The sequence below is a fragment of the Monodon monoceros genome, unplaced genomic scaffold (assembly GCF_005190385.1).
Source record: "Monodon monoceros isolate NGI ecotype Baffin Bay Population unplaced genomic scaffold, NGI_Narwhal_1 Super_Scaffold_3, whole genome shotgun sequence".
In the NCBI taxonomy this organism is placed as follows: domain Eukaryota; kingdom Metazoa; phylum Chordata; class Mammalia; order Artiodactyla; family Monodontidae; genus Monodon; species Monodon monoceros.
The window spans coordinates 13,651,875-13,673,004 of NW_021703780.1; the positions used below are offsets into that span (position 1 = coordinate 13,651,875).

General features: G+C 44.1%; 1 protein-coding gene across 3 annotated transcripts in view; it reads right to left on the reverse strand.

Annotated features, from left to right (window-relative positions):
- The window catches only part of ATXN1 (ataxin 1), a 386,096-nt gene that overhangs the window by 198,713 nt on the left and 166,253 nt on the right, over positions 1-21,130 (reverse strand). Inside the window, exon 4 of one of the 3 annotated variants that reach the window (XM_029242538.1) lies at positions 14,518-14,568. The exons of the other annotated variants lie outside the window; for them this stretch is intronic. The gene's annotated coding sequence lies outside the window, so the exon portion shown is untranslated. The remainder of the gene's footprint in view (positions 1-14,517; positions 14,569-21,130) is intronic. 3 annotated transcript variants of the gene reach the window in all.

A 21,130-nucleotide genomic window follows, 5' to 3' on the forward strand; every position in this document is an offset into this window, starting at 1 on the left:
CCGCTCCGCGGCACGTGGGATCTTCCCAGACCGGGGCACGAGCCCGCATCCCCTGCATCGGCAGGCGGACTCTCAACCACTGCGCCACCAGGGAAGCCCACCACTCTGTCTTTTAGGATGACGGTGAAAACCTACAATCTCCAGCTATGATAAGAGAAGTTGGCCTCCCTAACCCCACTCTCGTTGGTCACAGGTGTCTAACCACTTTTAGTTGACTCTCTTGAAATGTAAGCTTCTCTGAGTCTAATTCTGCACAATGCTCAATACCATAGACCATGCACAAGAGGTGACCTCATGAAAACTGTCTGTATGTGCATAGCTCTCTTCCAGGGATTACTCAGGTATCCTTACATCCTTGCAGAAGTCAAGCTAATAGAGGGCTGCATTACCTACTACAAGCAGGATGATGCCGAGTCATGGTTTCTCAACTGAAGGAAGATGATACCACTTCTTCCCATATTCTTGATAAGAAATAGGAAGATTCTTTCAAGTCGACCCCAACCATAAGGAAGGAGGAAAGTCCTACAGCCACGTTGCTTATATACGACATTGACGACCACCCTCAGGTGATGACGGATCTTCTCCTACCCGAAACAAGGGGGAAAGCTAGGTCATTTTCTAACTCAGTTATCCAGAATGGCCATTAGAGGGTCCCAAATATCCCAACTAACTACAACATTTTCTGACTATCAGAGCTTCAGCCAACATGATGTAAAATTCAGTTTTTGTTCAAGGGCACACATCTCTATTGTAACCTTTTTTTTTTTTTTTTTTGACAGTTCCTGTCAGAGAATTCAAAGCACTGAAGGGAAATGTGTACATGGGGGAAAAAAAACTGCTGGAGGAAAATAATAAATTCAGGGCAAGGGTATATACCAGATTTTTAGATAGCTAAAGCCATTGGTAAACAGGGAAATGTTTAATAACCAGCTGGAGGGAAGAGAGGAGCCCTGGTTTGTAGCGTCTGCAGATTTCTGTAAACGCTCCCACCATGACCGACTTCAAGCTAGCAACATGATGCCAGCCTGTTCTCAATATTCCTCATGAGAACCGGTGCAAGCCGGCTCCAACACATCCTTGGCTGAAGCCCATTTCCTTCATCCCACCAAGATCAACAAACCCTGTTTCATATCTGAAATAAACCCAAAGCTAAAGTCCTTCCTTAATTCCAGGCCTCTTCTCAGGCACTAAAAGACATCTGTTCACACGTCCACATCTTTCCTTCCAGTCTCCCCATCCGAATGAACCTAACTCAAGCCCAATTGTGTATAAGAAGCCTCAAATGCTCTTCGATCGCACTAGCTTTTTAATTTTCTGTGGCACTTTTATAATACTCTCCCCTCTTGGATTCTAGAGGGTTGGGTTCCATGAGGGCAGAGATGGGTCTCACAGCGCTTAGCCCAGCATAGAGTCTGACCTGGATTGAGCTGAATGAAACCCACTGACTTGACCAGCTGGGCTGACACTGTCCAGTGGGCCCCAGTGAGCGAGGCTCACCAGCTAGGCCCCGATGAGCAACGGAGGAGGACCTATTGGCACAAGGGTGCTCACTACTCTACACACCTAACTTCCACAGCAGGGAGGGAGACTAATATTTGTTGAGCAGGAAATTTCTGCAAGCCCCAGTGCCCAGATCTTAGTTTCTAACATGGTTTCCCAGTAAATGGAACCAGGGCTCTTTGGAGAAATGGCAGATTGTAGAACTGGGGCAGGGAATATTCAAGATGAGTGTGAAGGGGATGTGAAGGAAGGAGGGAAGGAAAGAGGGAGGGAGGGAGGGAGGGAGGGAAGAAGGAAGGAAGGAAGGAAGGAAGGAAGGAAGGAAGGAAGGAAGGAAGGAAGGAAGAGGAAGGAAGAGAGGAAGGAAGGAAGGGAGGAAGGAAGGAAGGAAGAGGAAGGAAGAGAGGAAGGAAGGAAGGAAGGAAGAGGAAGGAAGAGAGGAAGGAAGGAAGGGAGGAAGGAAAAAAACAAAGCAAAACAGAAAAACCAAAAACACAATGATGGGGGCATATCAAAGGAAAACAGACCTACCAATGGCCAATAAAAAAGACCTACCAATGGCCAAAACTGGAACAATTTAAGAAACAAGATAAATAACATGGTATAAGATTATAATCTGAAGTATAAAATAAACACTCATGAGTTTATACTGATATAAAGAAATGACTGAGTAAATAAGTAAATGGGGGAGACTAGACAAATCTGCTGTGCAGAAGAACTTGGAATAATTCATGTGTCAATAAATATACACCCTCAAGGAGGTGGAAGGCAGCTCCCCGCCCCTAGGTGTGGTTCCTTCCAAAGAGTGTAGTATGAAAGGTGTGGGGAGGGGGCTGTTGGGTGAAAAGAGTAACTCTGAAATGCAGAAACAGGACAAACATCACCTCAGCCAGGTGATCAAGGTCAACATCGACAGTGGTAAGTCACCTTGACAGCACGTGCCCCTGATATACACGATGTGATGAAAATGGCAACTTACCAATTTTGAGGAGTACTGATCATTTTGTTGAATGTCCTTCAGCTAGGGTTTTTCTAATCATAACAAAAACATAGGAAAAACCCCAAGTGAGGGACATTCCGCAAAAATGATCAGCACTCCTCAGAATTGTCAAGGTCACGTCAAGTCCGAAAAATTGTCACATTTTAGAGGATCCTCAGGAGAGATGACAAATAAATGTATCATGGTGTTCTGGATGGGATCCTGAAACAGGAAAAGGACATCAGGTAAAAACTAAGGAAATCTGGGCTTCCCTGGTGGCGCAGTGGTTGAGAGTCTGCCTGCCGATGCAGGGGACACGGGTTCGTGCCCCGGTCTGGGAGGATCCCACATGCCGCGGAGCAGCTGGGCCCGTGAGCCATGGCCGCTGAGCCTGCCCGTCCGGAGCATCCGCCAACGGGAGAGGCCACAACAGTGACACGCCCGCATACCGCAAAAAAAAAAAACTAAGGAAATCTGAATAAACGATGGACTTTAGTTAACCATGATTTTAAAAATTTCTGCCGGGTACTCTGTTAGGTGATTTATATATATCATTTTGCTTAATCCCCAAAATGCTGATCAATGCTTTCATTCCCATTTTACAGACGAAGACAATGAGGAGAAAAGAAAAGATATAACTATTTTGCCCAAGATAACAGAGTTAGCAATTGGTGGAATTCCAGTTGAAACTCATGTTGAACTGTTCTAAGAGCTTTAGAAGTTTTAACTCATTAATCCTCACAACAGCACAATAAAGCGAGTAGGGCTATTATTATTCCCCTTCCTGGTGAGAAAACTGAAGCTCAGAGAGGCAAGGTGAATTGTTCAGGGTTGCACCGCTGAGGCTGATCATCATAAAAAGGTTTCTCAGAAATTGCTTATCTGACCCAAATACAAATGTATCTGATTATTTTGGAGCATCTCATTAAAAAAAGTTAGTTTCATGAGTTCTCCTTTTAACCTCTGTCACAGAAAATCCCACCCCCTCCCCCCTCCACAGTGCAAGACAGCACTTTTGCCAACGTGCTGCAATTAGGCTATTAAGTAACAGACATGAGGCCAGTGTTTATTAATTAGCAAAAAGCCATATAGGATATGAGCTCTAGACTGCAGAGGTTTATATTCCACACGGACCCTCCAAATCGTGTTTGTGGCTTGGATGGATTTCAACACTTGTCCTTATCACAGATCAAAAACACATCCTTATTGCTCTGGTCAATAAACATCTTTTAAATAGTGCATTCATAATAAACATATCTATTTCTTTGATAATTTCCATGAACTTGGTTATTTACTCACTCGGCCTTCAATTCTTACTTGATCTTAGCTACTTTAGGACTTTTTTGTTTGTTTCACATGAAGTTTTTCTTGAGAGATAGGAGTTAATTAAATGATTTAGGGAAAATGTGCCTCTTCTGACTCCAATACCAGATTGTTATTATCTTTTATGAAAGTTAAAATCTATTCCAGAGCATTTTAAGTGTGCACCGTCCTGAGTTTAGATGCTTGACAAATTCATTAGCGCCGGCAAATGTTGAAGCTGCCTAGAACATTTCCCTGCTCTCCTGCTCTGCAAACCGATGGCCTCGTCAACTGCCACAGGAAAAAAGTATTTCATTCTGCCAAGTGATGCCACCAAGGGCAAAAGCCAGCTCTCTGCTTACCCTCAGGAAAGGGCTCTTGTGCATGAGTGTGTGTACGTTAGCAATGACTTCCTAATCAGAATACAATCACGGTACAGGCAAAAAAAATAGACGTTTGGTATAGGAAGGGAAAGGTCTTACTTCCCAGGAGTGATGCTGAGACTCACCACATTCTCCCAATCTGATTACAGAGTTTAAAGGCAACTTGCCAGATTAGGACATTTGATGAAACGCTTTGAAAGAATTAAGCTCCTTCTACCTGCACAAGAAATATACCTCCTTGGGACAGGAATTCCCTTCTCTGTGCTCCTGATACCCTGACAGTGAGAGGCTGTAAGTGCTCAGGGCACCAACTCTGGAGCCTATGCCTGGGTTTGAATGACCTTGGACAAGTTATTTAACCTCATTGTTCTCAGATGCTGAATTTGCATAATAATGGTTGTAAGGATTACAGGATTAATACATTAAAACTCACTAAGAACAGTATTGTCACATAATAGGTACTATACAAGCATTTGTATAAACATACACAACAAAACAGCTAATTGCTACCCAATGATTCCAAAACAAGTATTATAACCTATCCTCTCCCCACTACCTGCCCCCCCTCCCCCACTGCCCTTCACCTGCCTACATGCTCAAAGTCTGTTCATTTAAGACCTGCACCTATTCCAATGTCATAAGGCCTGGTCTGCAACCACAGGGATGCTGGCAGACAGAAACTCTTATTTGCCACGCTAAAGTGTTTATCCAGATTAAATGTATAGCTAAAACTATAGAGTTTACCTCTCCCTTTTTATTTTTTAATTTTTTTTAACATCTTACAGTCTTATTCTTTTTTTTTTTTAATTAAGTAATTTATTTTTGGCTGTGCTGGGTCTTCGTTTCTGTACGAGGGCTTTCTCTAGTTGCGGCAAGCGGGGTCCACTCTTAATCGCGGTGCACGGGTCTCTCACTGTCACGGCCTCTCTTGTTGCGGAGCACAGGCTCCAGACGCGCAGGCTCAGTAGTTGTGGCTCCAGGGCCTTGTTGCTCCGCGGCATGTGGGATCTTCCCAGACCAGGGCTCGAACCCGTGTCCCCTGCATTGGCAGGCAGATTCTCAACCACTGCGCCACCAGGGAAGCCCTACTTCTCCTTTTTTAAACAAGGGTTTTTTGCATGCATTTTTTATCATCATGCTTACTTCCTCTCTTTTCTTGTATTAAAAAATCTTTTCATCTTCTGCTCTGTCCCACCCCACGATGAATTTTTAAAAAAGGAAAGAAAAAGCACACTAGCCAACTAGCTCAGAACTAAGTATCTTGCTCTGAACCTCACATGGACAGTATTATACACTGTCATGGCAGTTTAACAGAGAAATGAAGTCTAATGAGAAGAGATAAGAGAGAAGCAGAGATAAAAGAATTCTTGAAAAATCAGCCCCAACAGTCCCACGAAGGCCTGGGTGGCCTGAGAGCTTATTAATATGGACTGCCTCTCAGCAAGGGGCATGTAATTCGCTTGCAGTAGTTTCCTTAAAACTATGTCACCCTCACACCGATTTACCTTTAAAAAAGGACATTCTGTAACCAGGGATCCACCTATGTGGCTTAGTCATCCGATGGGCCTCAAGGTCACCGACTTGAGTAACACGATGAGAATGACCTCATTCACCCACTATAGAACCGTTATATCACCGATCAATACAGGAGGCCTCTGCACATTGTCAACAAAGCCTTCTCCAGGGAGCGCCCTGCATACACATCAGAAACAAATTACACCCTTAAAGGCAGATGACACACGGAACACAGAAAGCTCCTTTCTGTAAGGCAAAGCCTTTGTTCGGTGCGAGAGGCACGCCAATCCAACCTCAAAAAAAGGGAGAAAGAAGAGAATCTTTGACATGACGTTTCTCTTGCCTTTCCTCTCGAACACAGGATGCATCTTCTGGGGGCTCATGAGGCAGGAGGGAAGATAAGAATGGAAGTACGATTACAAGGGACTGTGATGCTGAGGACCGAGAAACAGCACACCTGGCACATCCATTAACAACGTGCCTTACAGCACCAATTTCACAAGGCATGGTGAAATAATAACATTAACAATAATAAATGTGGGGGACTGCTCACCATGTATTAGTCATTGTTCTAGTTAGTTTACAAATATTAGCTCTAAATTTAGCTCGCTCACAACCCAATGCCATAGGGTCTATTATCATCCCCATTGTACAGATGGGAACACTGAGGCACAAGGAAGTTAAATAAGGGGCCTGAAGTCACATTGGTATGTGGTTGGAGTTGGGATTCAAACCCAAGCAGTTAGGCTCTGGAGTCACTATATTAAACTGTCTAGTTAACACCATCACCACCAGCACCAGCACCAACAAGTTATCTTTGCACTTCTTCTGCACGTGCTTTGTCTCTCTTCTTGGAATAACCGTCCCAAACATTTACTTATGAATTTCTCTCCCAGCAGAGCCTTCCACAGGGGAGATGTTCAATGTATGTTTGTGGAATGAAGGGACAAATCACTGATTCTAATTAATCCTTCATTCATTCTGTGAGACAGACAGAGAACTCACAATTAATCTTGTTTTCAGATAAGGAAAGTGAGGCTCAGGGAAATCAAGCGACTTGTCCAAGGTCAGATTGCCTAGAATATGCACTCTTCCACAATTTACCAGTAGTTTTTAAATTTTAAAAACCTAGGACTTTTTTTTTCTGATAAAGTATTTTTTTATTTATTAATTAATTTATTTTATTTTTGCTGTGTTGGGTTTTCATTTCTGTGTGAGGGCTTTCTACAGTTGCAGCGAGCGGGGGCCACTCTTCATCATGGTGAGCAGGCCTCTTACTGTCACTGCCTCTCCCGTTCCAGAGCACAGGCTCCAGACGTGCAGGCTCAGTAGTTGTGGCTCACAGGCTTAGTTGCTCCGCGGCATGTGGGATCCTCCCAGACCAGGGCTCGAACCCGTGTTCCCTGAATTGGCAGGTGGATTCCTAACCACTGTGCCACCACGGAAGCCCCCACGGGACATTTTTAAGAAAACAAGATCTATATAACCTCGAAATATAACAGAGATAAAGGAGAGAGGCCAAGTGCAGCGCACGGGCCTGGTCTCTCCAGAGCCTGCAGGGCTTTGCAGAACGCACTTGGAGAAGCAGTACAGCATCCTGCAGTGCTGCCAGGACATCCGACCCAGAACAAAGCACGGGAGAAGAGGGGACTCTGCCCAAAGCCCCCTAAACTCCTAGAGAGCGCAACCCACCTTTTCCCTCAAGTTCCACAGATCTACTGACTCACGGAAGGAGGCCCAGGATGGCATTCCTTCTCCTTCCTAAGCATCAGGGTTCGCCTCCTTTCCCCCTCAACAGGGTGAGGCTCACCCATTCTTCGCCTCTCATGCATCTCTTTCTGTTTCCTTCTTTGGAGCTGTTCTGTATCTGTTCCTGTTGCAGCCCTGGGGGTTTCCCCTACTGGTAACTGGAAAGGGGGCAACCTCTTGTGACCTAGTTTTTCATCACCAACCAGAGCAGGAGAAGGCAAAGCATGCTCAGGGCTTTTTTTTTTTTTTTGCGGTACACGGGCCTCTCACTGTTGTGGCCTCTGCCGTTGCGGAGCACAGGCCCCGGACGCGCAGGCTCAGCGGCCATGGCTCACGGGCCCAGCCACTCCGCGGCATGTGGGATCCTCCCGGACCGGGGCACGAACCCGTGTCCCCTGCATTGGCAGGCGGACTCTCAACCACTGCGCCACCAGGGAAGCCCCATGCTCAGGGCTTTTGCAAGCTGCTCCTGAGGATTGAACATCTTCTAGCAGACCTGGAATTCTTCAATGGCAGACTTCACAGTGGAGGGAAAGTTGGTCAGGGAGAAGGGAGCAAGTTTTCAAGGAGAGTGCTGCAGGCGGACCTGCATCTTGTCGCATCCTGTCACGTGGAATCTCAGCGGGCAGAATGTCTGAGCTGGAGGGGACCTCGGAAAGCCGTGGGTCCAGCCTCCCACTTAACAAACAGGCAAACTGCCTCTCACTCACGTAAGCTGACTTGGCCAAAGCTAGACACTGGCATGGCTCCCACGAGGGACTTCTGACGGTAGGAGGTGACTCACAGATGGAACCAAAAGGACTTTCTCGCCATGTCAAACAATGAGAGGCAGTAAAACACTAAGGATCGGACTGAATTCACGTATTCATCTGTGGAAACCATCTCTTAAGATCTTCTGGGAAAACTAAAAACTGCATCACTCAGAATTACTTGAAGCCTCGTCAAGTGCTTTAAGGCCCTATAATGTGAGGTGCAACATGGAGACACATTAAAAAAAAAAAAACCTTTTCCCACGGCCTCCATCGCTGTGGAATATCTAGTGGGTGAACGGGGGAGACGGGAGAAGAACCCAGGCTTCTGATGGGCTCCCTGTTTCTGCTCGAATGTGTGACACGGCCACGCCATCATTAGCATACCCTATTTGCATTCGTTCCAGGTGAGATTTCATCACTGCCTCCTGTTTATCCATTCCTTGATATAAATCTAAATTGCTCCCTTCAAATAGCAGAGAGCACTCTGCCTCAGTAAGCGGAAAGAAAAGATCATAGCAAGGGAAGTGCCGCAGCTTCATCTTTTCCCTCCCCTACACCTGCCCTGCCCCTCACGGAACTCTTGGTTGTTTCATGGCAGGGCTCTCGGTGGGAAGGAAACATGGTAGCCCTCCACAGTCCCAAATACCTCGGGAGCCTCTGCTAAGTCCTACTCTAGGTGAGCCCTGGCGCCTTCACAGCAGCCAAATACAGTAACTCACAAGGAGGAAAAAGCCTACAATTTTTGTTTTTTTAAAGGCTACAGTCATGTGTCAGAACCTGGAAGAGGTCGCTGGGAAACAAAAAACGAATTCTTTACAGAAAGAGAGGCATTAAAATACCGCATGTCCACACATGATCTTTTGGGAATGACATTCAAACACACGGGACACACCAAGCACGCGGGGCCACAGCAGTTTCTGCTCATTCCTTCCCACTGTGGCTACCCCTCGTTCTGTTGGGGAAGCAGCATGTCACCCGAGCACCACTTTTCCTGATGAAAAGTGATTTATGGTGCCTTTTCCTGTGAAAGGAAAATTGATCCCATCATCTAGAAGTTTATATGTAAAAGTGCTGTTTCTAGTTCTTCGCACTTTGGGATCAGATACATTTTTTTTTCCTCCTCTGTGTGTATTTTTAAAATAGTAAAAATCTTCCTAAATGACAATCTTTTATCAGCTTGCACCTGTGCTAAAGGAAGGTTCCGTAGACTCTAAAGGAAAGCGTGCTGAAAGAAAAAGAATCTTCAATTACCTATAAATTCAACTCTCCAATGTCCCTCCAACCAGGGCACATGTCACAAATTTTATCCAGTCATTCTGTTTTCCTATGTCCTAACCACTACAATTTCAGCTATTTTCTAAAGAAAGAGTTCAAGTGCGGTCAGAGCTCAGAGGAATTGAGCTGTTTTCAAGCATTACTACTTGAGTGCTTTTAGAGCTTCATGTTTGAGTTAAAGATGAACTCTTAAAAATCAACTCTAACTTCTGGGCTTGGGGCTAGAAGCCAATGACATCCCCTAGGGTCACCGAAGATGCTGCTTGCTGGTTAGACTCATCCTGGTGGTGCTTTAACATCTTAGGCCAAAAGTAACAGAGGCGGTCACTCCTGAACCTGACTCAGTTATGGAATGTGAAAACACCACAAAATTTAATGTCTTTACCAATAATTCCTTTCCACTATGCGTTCGAAACAAGATGCTCAGAGAAACATTAGGGCACTGGACCTTGAGTTAGATAACTCCAGTCCTGGGTCTGCCATCAGCCTGACAATGGAAAGTCACAGAATTTCTCTGGGTCTCAGCTTCTCAATCAGTAAAACAACGGGGTTAACAGACTTCTAAAATCCATCACAGACTCCCAGCCTCTGCTTCCATGATCCTCGGCTTTCCCTTTGCCAGCAGGGACTGAGCGTGTTAGGAAGGTTGTGCCTTTGGCCCCAGAGGAATGTGACAACGGCCTTCCTTGCGTTGTTCCCACAGTAACCAGAGCCAGCTGTCCAGGCCGGCCGGCCAAGTTAGGGCGCAAGATCGCACACAACTAGGAACTCCACTGGGAGGACTGGGTCTCCAGATTCCCCACCTTCTTCAGGGCCCTTGTCAGCAGGTCGGCACAATCCTGGGAACATAAGAACGGGTCTGTGATCTTTATTAAATAACATCTGAGGGTTTAAAATCTGGAGTGTAGCCACCACCATTTGGGACGTCCCCTAATCACAGTTAGAGGATTCAGGTATATCTTTACCTTCCTGGGTCTATGCACTTCTCTCTGGGGTGCTATGGGGTCGGTGTCATCTAGAATTAGTAAGTATTTTCCAAGCATGTTGGCACGTTCTGACACTAAGGCAAAGATCCTGGGATTCAAGTGAGACTGAAAATCTCAGATGACATTCTCATCTGAAAATCTTGGGGTGAGCCAAGATCTGTAAACATGCTTCTGAGCAGGACCCACCATGAAGGGTTTCCTTGTTGCCTGCAGCCTGCATCTGAGCTACTATTAAGGGAGGATCATTGGAAAGCATTACCATTATTTTTAGCTTTTGTAGGAGGGAGGAGTTTTTGAAAGGGCAAAATGGAAAGGAATTTAGGGCAAGGGTGGAGGGAGGGGAAAAGATTAGGAAAAATAAAGACTTTCAGGAGAGATAAGCAGCTTCCTCCTCCTTTCTTAATATACTGGCTACAGCATCAAGGATTTGGGGTCCAGATATCTGGAGACAAAGAGGCTGTTGGAAGGAAATCATTTTCCTCTGAGTGTGGAAAATGTGCCCTCCATGCCCTGGGATTTTTCACTTTCTCAACGTAACAGATGAGGCCACTCATAGAAGCTTTCTTGGGAAAGAGTTTGGTAATTCACGTTGGATTTGAATTCTGTTTTAACTTTCATAGATCCCAAAGAAACACCCTCTTTGGACCTACAGAGATCATGAATGTTCCAGATTAATAGGAGATGAATGAATTCCTCTTAAATGACCTTGTAACTTTAAAAAATAGCAAGGTGGCGTCCAACAGCTTCTGGGGAGACCATGGCATGGGCCGAGAACATACCATTTTGAGAGTTCTTTTTTCTTCTTCTCCCTCCTCTTTCTCTTCTTCCTCTCCTTCTCCTTCTTCTTCTCCCTCTCTCTCTTTTTTTTTTCTTTGCAATAGATAGTACAGTATCTCAAAGAAATGCAAAAGCCAAGGCATGTACCCCTCAATTCAGGCCTCCTGGTAAACTGCTGGCACCACAAGTTCAAATGCCATTGAGTTCATAAGGATCCTTGTAAAACACAAACCACTTCATCACAACTTGTTTGCCTGCTAAAATTCTGAAAGCAAGATTGCAGAATATTCAAATAATCGACCTTGTGGCCCAGAGCTTACACAGGCCCAGAGCTAACAAGGGAACACTAGAATTAGGTTCCCACTTCCAAAATAGGACCTGAAGAAGTTTTTGCTATAGGAGAAGAGTTGCTGTGTTTTGTTTAATGGAACTAAATTTGTTCTCATTTACATCATGAGCAAGCGGCACTTGGTAGCAAAGAAAGCCCTGAAAATATTCACATTCAGTGAACGCGGCTGTATGTATAATTAGCCGAGATTTATTTTAAAGTACGCTAATCCTTTGTACTCTTTTCTACAATTCACACTGGTGAGGAACAGAGAGCAGATTTGGAATTTATTATGAAAGCACAGGCATCGTATTATCTGTTAAAAAATTTAAAAATGGGGAAGGAGTCAGAAAGTCTTTATTAATATACATATTAGGATCAGACCAAAGGAAAGGGCTTGCTTTCTTTCAGAGGAGTTTGTGTTCAGGAGAAATCAGTGAACTGAACAATAGCATCGGGTAGGAGAGGAGATGGGAAGAATCAAAGGTACACATTTTAGAAGCATAAAATTTTTTCTGAAGTTGTTTATGGAAAACGTCACGGTACAAAAGACTTTCAATAGAACACCGGATATTCATTACCCAGCATCAAGAATCATCAACTCATGGTCCCTTACATCTTCAAGCAAATCCCAGACAAATCACTTAATCCCTAAATATTTCAGTATGAAGTGTAGAGTTTTTAAGCTCCATCATTGTCCTGAGGTCCCTGAGAAGCCTAATGCCCCAGCGCCATGCTGTCAGACAGTGACAGAGGCCAGCCTGGAACCCAGGTCTTCCCACTGGAGGCTGAGTGGTCTCTCCTCCAGGACCTCTTGCCCTTACAACACCTACCACCTGTTTTAACTGAACCCTGGCCTGCCATAATGTTAGCACAGAAAACACGCAGTACACTGGTTGGAAATCAGGAAATCCTGAATTTTAATCTCAGCTTTGCCGTTTTTCTGAACCTTAACTGCCCCAACTATTAAGTAGGGATATGAAATTGCCACTAAGAGATACAATTACCTATGACATACTTAGAAAAATCGTGGACTTTCAACTTATAACAGTTATTTTTAATATGTTTTCATGGAGTTTGGGAAAAGTTGCTAGAAGCCATGAAACTTTAGAAAACTACTGTGAGGTGAGGTCTCCTATGTTAATAAGTTGGGGCGGGCATACATAATTATTATGTAACTGTACCCTCAGCGCCTTTCCATGACAAGTTTATTTATTTTTCACATATAAATTAGAACCAACGATTTCAACATAGTGGAAGTTTCTAGGGAAAACAAATGTTTCATATAATATGAATCAACATTTCCCAGCGAGGAAAGAGGCAGTCCTTCCCCTACCCCACTCCAGCCCCAGGAGAGGAGGGGAGGGAAGGTCCAGCATCTTTTCGAGAAGGAACAGGCAAGCCCATGGAAAGTGAAAAGAGAAAAGAAACATTCCCTTTCTTTGTCATGGGCTTTGCCAAAACTCTAGCCAAAGCAGACTTACAATAGAACACAAAATATTCCCAAGAAAGTGCCCAATGCTGGAAAAATAATAACAGAATGCAGGGTTTTGAGTAAGTGACTGAAATATACAACTCGATTGCACCCTTTTCCCTTCTCAAACACACATAAAGGTACTGTATTTGAGGAGATAATGGGAGTGAGGTAATTGTAACTTTTAAGAAACCCCATTCTAAGTCAACTCCAAACCTTGAGATTAGACTTTCAATGCACTTGCTGTCAAAAGCCAAGCCACAGGAAATCTTGTCATTTTGAATATAGGCTGGCAACAAATGCATACCGTATGTAGCCTCACCATAAAATCCAAACTGTGGACCAAGTGTCATGCAGAAGCAGTTGGGTCTGGGGGAATGGCCCACCCACCTGTGTTAGTTTCCTGGAGCTGCCATAACGAAGTACCACAGACTGGGGCCCTTAAACAACAGAAATTTATGGTCTCACATTCTGAAGGCTAGAAGTCCAAGATCAGGCAGGGTTGGTTCCTTCTGAGGGCTGTGAGGGAACGATCTCTCCCGTGCCTCTCTCTATCCTAGCTTCTTGTGGTTTACAAGCCATCCTTGGCGTTCACTGGCTTGTGACAGACTAACTCGTCTTAATATGGCATTCTCCCAGCATCTCTGTCTTGGTGCCCAAATTTCCTCTTTTTATAAGGACACCGGTCATATTGGATTGGAGCCCATCACAATGACCTCATCTTAAACTGGTCATCTGCAAAGACCCTACTTCCAAATAAGGCCACACTCACAGATACTGTGGGTGAGGACTTCAGTATCTTTCTGGAGGGACACAGTTCAACATATAACACCACTTCATCCCCACCCAACTTAAGAGAGCTAATTGGGGAAGCTGAGCCACCTCCCATGGAGGTTCCTGCTGTGCTACAGAATATGCCACCAGTGCCCTACGAGGCCCAGCACCGCTGAGAAGAAACACTCAGGAATATGCATGCAATGCCCATGGACACACCCTAGCAAACCATCACTTGGCTTTAACATGCTATCTTGGTTCCTTTCCACTGCCTTCCCTCCTGCACCCATTCTCAGCTTTGGCCACGTGGCTCCCATGCAATCTGCGTATGAACTTGACCCCTGTCAACTTCAGGATAGGAGAGAAGTCAATCAGAGGCTTCTGCCAACTTTGCATCCTCTTCTACGTATTCAGCATGCTTCTGTTCCTCCTCCTTTTATCCCTTGCACATTCGGGGCAAGCCAACAGGTATCTCCGAAAACGGAATCAGGACGTATTTTTGACCTCTTTCTATAGCCAGCACAATTATTAGGCCACCAGACAAACCATGAAGGTTATTGCTGAATATGCTCTTTGGCAGTTTTAAAAGTGTTTTTCAAGCATGATAGTTGCAGAATATAATTATTCAACAACTCTAATAGACAGCAACAGCATCATTAGTCCCAATTTACAGAGGAGGAAAGTGAAGCTCAAAAAGGTTAAGAAATTCAGTAATGGACTCACCACTCGTAAATCAGAACCAAAATATGGATTCATCTCTTCTGATGTCAGGCTCTGCAATGTTATATGATACATAATATGACACAGTCTATATTAAATTATCAAGAAGGACTAAAAGTTTTCTTTTTTTTTTGACTCTAAGCAGTATGGCAGCAAGAATAAAGCCTTCTGTATACTCCACGTTTTAAAACATTTTCCAAAATGTTTCAATGTTAGGTTTTTGTATCCTTATAAAAATGAGGTGTGTTATTCTTAGGCCCATTTTACAGATGATAAATGAAGGTAGAGGTTATGTAATTTGCCTAAATGAACCAATGAGCTGACCATGGAGCTGGAGTAAGAATCTCTGCATTCTAACCCAAAAATTGGCATGATTTTACAAAGAGGAAAATTCAATACAACTTCCCTGGAAAGGAAACATCTGGAAAGAAAATAATGTAAATGAAGGATAAAAAGCAGAAAATCAGATACATTTCCATATATATATGTGTGCAGGCAGAAGCAGCACACGTATATGTCGTGGATGTCGGGATGGATCCCTGCGCCATGAGAGAGGCCATTCCAGATGACCACTGATGCCCCTGAGAACGAGTACAAGGCGGTTCGAAGCAGGTCACACGAGACTTGTGACTGGTGAAGGAGGGAAAGTATTTTTTCTCGTTCATCACAGGACCCAGGATTCCTTTTGGTTTTTCACCACCTGAATTCATGACAGAAGGCTTCCAGAAGGAAGGGAATCTGAGCTAATTCTAGAAGAATAAACAGTTTTAGAAAAGAGAGGTAACAGACATACGTGTCCCAATATGGCCAACGGACCACTGCAGTTGGAGGGGCGTGTGTAGAGACATGGCAGTGGGAGAAGAGACGGGAAAGAAAAGTGGCGGCCACATTATGGAGGATCTCAAGGGTCTTTCTGAGTAACTGAGACGATTCCATAAAATCTGAAGGAGTTTAAGAAGGGTTGGAGCAGGTGAATGACCTCATCCAGAGGCACTGTGTCTACTGCCTTTACGTGAATGACTCTCAAACCCACAAGTCTAGCCCTGCCCTCTCTTCCGAGATCCAGATATGTTTTTCAGAACACCTGCTGGGCATCTCTAGATGGATCCTGCTGGCACTTCCAACTGGGCATGTTAGGACTCTACGGCTCCTTCCAGACCTAACAGTCTATGATTCTAGTTAAAATTGACATTTTCCCTTGGGGACACTGAAAATAAACAGAAAACAGAGAAGTCATATTCAACAGGCAGGGGGAAAAGAGCAATGTCCTTCAACTGAAAAAAAAAAAAAATCTGTTCGTCATCTCTCTTTGTGCCCAGGCTCTTAAGTAAGTAATGCATCTGAGCGTGTGTGAGAACATGCCATGTGCATCCATGGTGAGGGTACCCAGGAGGCAGAACTAAAGCATATTCTCCAAGGACACACGCTCTCAATGACAAGCCAGGATGGCTTTCTTGCCACTCAAAGCTGCTCCCTTGCACCTGGAGAGGCTGGTTCTAGAAACAATTCAAGTACAGAATATGAATCCTGCATTGCTAACTATTTTAAGCACTCCATGCTTCTAGACACAAAACAACTCATGCTTATCTCTAGCCAACTCAACGCCATTTCTAAGGAGCAAGTAGCCCCTGAATTTCTAGGAGGCTCTGTGGTAGGGAGTTTCCCCCAAAAGATGGGTAAAGCGCCTTCAAGATGTCCCTATACAAGGAGTAAATGTGTTTTCCTGTTAAACTTTCCCTCTGTTGCTGCCAAAGAAACAATATTGTGAAAACCCTCCCTTTTGCAGAGAGCAGAAGTGGCACATTAACTCACACGGTGTGTTTTGAATAAGATGCAGTTTATAAGTCCGAGAAATTTCGCTTCTCTTTTCTGGACATAGCTTCCAAAAGCAAAAATTAAGAGCGTAGGCAGGCTGCCACGCCATACTCTGAATTTATAAAATATACACTTTTCACAAGCCTACCTCCATGGGCCCACATCCAACATTCAGCTTGGGTGGGACAGAAACCCTCATTATTCACTGTCCAGTCTTGACCAGAGGATCCGGCCAGAACATGGTCTCCTGGGGTGCTGTCACCTTGATGCCTCTGTACCTGCTGGTCCACACCCGAGCTATTCAACTCAGCAGAGCACCTTGATCGTACACTGAATTCTCACTGACAGTAACTTGACCTGGGCCCTTCTGTCTAAGGGTGGGGCTGCTCCGTGTATCCCAGAGGATGTAATACTACATCACTAAAACCACAGAGAGCAAAATGGCTTCAACTGCAGAAGCTGCTGTGGGCAGCTGCACATATACCCTGACTTGTAGACTCTTCAGAGATAGTATTCAGATTCTACTTTCTTTCAGGCCACTGACCTCTAGGATCTATGCTTCTTGGTCAATTGGCAGTGCTGAGGGTCTGATAAGAGACCTGACCCTACAGACCTACATTACAGCAGCCAAGTATACATTCCAAATACGGTACAGCTCAAAGGCTATTGAGATGGATTGATTAAATATCTGTAATAAATCCATAATATAATCCGTGATGCTCCCGTTTCTTTTCCTCATAGATAAAAACTGTCACCCCAAACTCTCTAAGGTCTATCTTACTCCTCTTCCTGTTCAGGAAACTCTGGATCTTCACGACAGTCTTCCCTGGCCTCCCAGGTGGGGGTCAGGCGCCCCTCCTAGATGCTTCCACCACTTCCTGTATTTCCCTCTTGTAATTGACTAGTTCCTTTTTAATCTACTGTACTAAAATAACTATAACCTAGCACCATGGGGTAGGGACCCTTTTAACTTTGGTCCTACTTTAGTATTTCAGTACTCAGCACCCTACTTGGCACTTAGGGGAATCTCAAAGAATGTTAGTTGAATGACTGACTGAAAACACAATCCATGCTCTGAATAACTGCTATTTATTCATCCAGTACACGATCGGTACAATTACCTCGTACTCCATTCAGCACTAACCATGGCCCTCAACAGTTACCCGCGGCCCACCATCACAGTTACTGCTTTCGCCACCTTAATTAGGAGAGTGTCCTTACTCCAAAGTGAGGCACTGAGCTTGCTCTACTTCAAGTCAATCAGGAGCCCAAAGCTGTTAGAGCTTTCTCCTTCTAAAGCGCCTGGAGGCCTGAAAGAATCTTAAAACAGGGAAAGCTTTAAAAAAGCTTAAAACAGGCAAAGCCAAAAGCGCTTGGGGCTGGGAACACAGAAACCATTTCTGGGGAGGAGGGGGTACCACCGTGAGCGGCAATTTTCATGCGGTTCTAGGCTAGCGCCCTTTAAATAAGAAGACATCTTTTATGAGACAGATGCTTGCACAATAAATTATAAATAGATTAGGGTAAGTTTATGCCACAACACACAGTCATTTAAGATAATTTAATCGAGGGTCAAAAATAATTGGGGGGGAAATGATCAAATCCACAGGAGAATAATCTATGAATGATAAAACAAATGAATCACGGAAAAGACGATCTTGGCAAAAGAACCGCTTTTGTTCAAGTCCATCAAGTAGTTTTTCCTGAAAACCTATTATGTACTCAGCACTGTGCAGGATTTGTAGAGAATGTGGAAGGAGTCACTTCCATGGCCCAGAGCTCATTCCCTCTCGCTGGTCTCTAAACCCACCCCACTAACGCTGCTGCCACGTTTCCAAAATGCAAATGCAATAGGTCCTTCAGGTTTACATCTACCACCATCGTAACCATAATCCAACATGACAAACAGGACCCTACTCAGTCCCAGGGCTGAAAACCTCTCCTGTCTTTCACTCACAACTCTCCATCCATAACCTGGGACTCAGCCATACTCTCTTACCCACACTTCCTTGGGTTTAAGACTCCTTGACTCCTTCAAGCCTATGCCTTTGAAAATGCTGTTCTTTTCTACCTAGAAGCACTTCCCAAGAACATCTTGCCTGCCTAGTCTGCATAACTCATCCCTCTGAGAAGTCTTTCCTATAAACACCCCTTCATCCCTGGTCCTGATGTGACAGTCTTTTTACGAGTTTCCCCAGAACCCTCTGTATATCAGGGTCGTGGCACTTGATGCATGCAATTCCCCCCTCCTTCCCTCCGCCCTTGCTTCCTCTGGTCCACCTACGAACACTTACTTAGCAACTGCTCTCTACCAGGCCCTGAGCTATGCTAGGTGCTTTGGGTACAACATATCTTAATAAATCCACACGAGACCCTTGAATTGTAGACGTGACTTGCGGATGAGAAACTAAGCTCAGAAAGGTTCAGTAACTCGATCAAGTTCACACAGCCAGCAAGTGACAGTCAGGTGCTTCTGCTCCAAGCCCTTGCTCTTTCCTTCTCAACACACCAACTCACAAGAAGGTGAGAAGACTCGCCCAGGATTCCCCCCCAGACCCCCGTGTTTCTTGCAACCTGAAAAATCACACACATGGTTTTGACATGTGACCAGCAGGTGCAAGTTGAAGGTGTGCATGTCCAAAACCAACCAGGTGGGCACACCCAGGCAGTCTGTGCACTTCCCAGGACTTTCTCTTTCCTGCATGTCACAGAGACGGTTTTGTAGTGAATCCCAAACAGCATCCATCAGCTCTCTCTACTTTATGGAGTCGGTCTAAATTTCTTTGGTTTTTAACCACAACTGCACCAATTCTGCATGGTAGATGTTTCCAACAAGCATCAAATCCTCAATTGTTACCATCTTTTGCTCTGGTTTCTAGTCCTGCTAATGTAAGGGACGGCCTGTCCTCGTATTTATTACTACTAGAGTAATGTCATGTTCGGGGTTAGCACATAAAATACGTCTCCAGTTTCTTTGCAAAAGATCAAAACACTTTTTTTTTATGGCAACATCAAAAAGAATCAACATGTAAACATGTTTCAACAGGCATTCTTTCTCCCTTCAGTGATTTCTCAATATTTGGAACACTGTATTAGTCTGTTTTGCTTACAAGTGGTAAAATACTTCCCTATTTCTTCTAAGCCTTTTCTGAGACTACTATATTTGCTGACAATTAGTGCTTGGTGCCTTTCTTTGGGTAATAATATTTTTGGGGGAAAAACTACCCTAGAAGTATTTTGGTTTATCACATGGCTTGCTTTGGGAGTGAGGAAAGTGGTATATATTTTTACCTCTTCTTTCTTTCCATCCATTCTCCCTTCCTTTCTTTCTTTTCCCCTTTAGCCTTTACTTAATCCTCCTGGTGCTACCTCCTTGTATGGCTTCTTAGTCTTTTCACTTGACTGGCAAAGAAAAATAGCATGAGATTCGAGTATGATTGCTGCCTTCTTCCGCTAAGCATGGACTTCCCACTCAAACCCCTGTCAGTGCTGGTGAGGAAAATCAGTCTACTATCTTATCACGGCAGAAGAACTGGTAGAGCAGGCCTTCCGTCTCTGCAAACCATTCAGTCACATCCAGCATTTCCAAAAGGCTTTCTGCTCAAGATAAAGCCCTGTAAATGCCCAATGAACATAAAACATGCCAAACCCCAAAGACAGCCTCCTTGTACATGCGGAAACTTAAGAAGTGTTCCGTTAAACTGGGGACCCACGCAAGGCTGTCCGCCATCATTGCTATTAAAAGCATTCTGGTGGAAGTAGCCACTTTAATTGAATAAGAGAAAGAAATAAGAGGTCTAAAAATTGGGAAAGAGGCAGAAAGATGATCATTATTTGCATAGGCTGTGACTGCAAATCTGAACGAGTCGGCTAAACAACTGTTATAGACAATTAGAGGATTCTGTAAGGTAACTAACAAAAGTAATATGCCAAAGTCAATAGCCTTCCTAAGTGATGACCAGTAAGAAGACATCCCATTTTTTACAATAGAGATAAAAATGTAAAATGGCTAGAGATAAACCTGATGAGAAACATGCAAGATCTAGATAAAGAAAATAGTTTCACACTGCTGAAGGACAGAGAACGTATGTCAACTGGAAAGCTCTACCCTGCTTGTCCTTGAAGAAGAAATCACTAATTCTTCCCAAAGTAATCAATAAACTTGACACGATGTCCAAAAACACCATGAGAAAGCCAACTCTGAAGTTCATATGGAAAAATAAACAGGAAGGACTAGCCACAAAAAATGATGCAACGAGAAATAAGGAAAGACTACCATACCAGATATTTAAAATACTTTAAAGTTCCAGAAATTAAATCAGTATGCACGGGCACACAAGTAGAAAGCAAGGTCAACAGAAAAGGAACAGACCTAAATACATACGGGAATTCAGTGCATGACAAAGGTGGCAGTGCATTTTAGTGGAAGAAAGAAGGACTTTAAATAAGTGGATGGCCCCCTGGAAGAAATAAAGTCAGATCCCTAGTTCACATCCTACACTAAAATTCCAGAGCGACCAAAGATTTAAGTGTTAAAAATATAAAGGTATTAGGATAAAGCTTGAAAACATGACATTAAGTGGAAGAAGCCAGTCACATGGGACTACACATTGTATGACTCCATTTACATGAAATGTCCAGAATGGGCGAATCCATAGAGAAAGCAGAATAGTGGTTACCAGGGGCTTTGGGGTAGAGGGAATGCAGAGTGACTGCTTAATGGGTATGGGGTTTCTTTTTGGGGTGATGAAAATGTTCTGAAATTAGATTGTGGTGATGGTTGTGCAATTCTGGAACTATA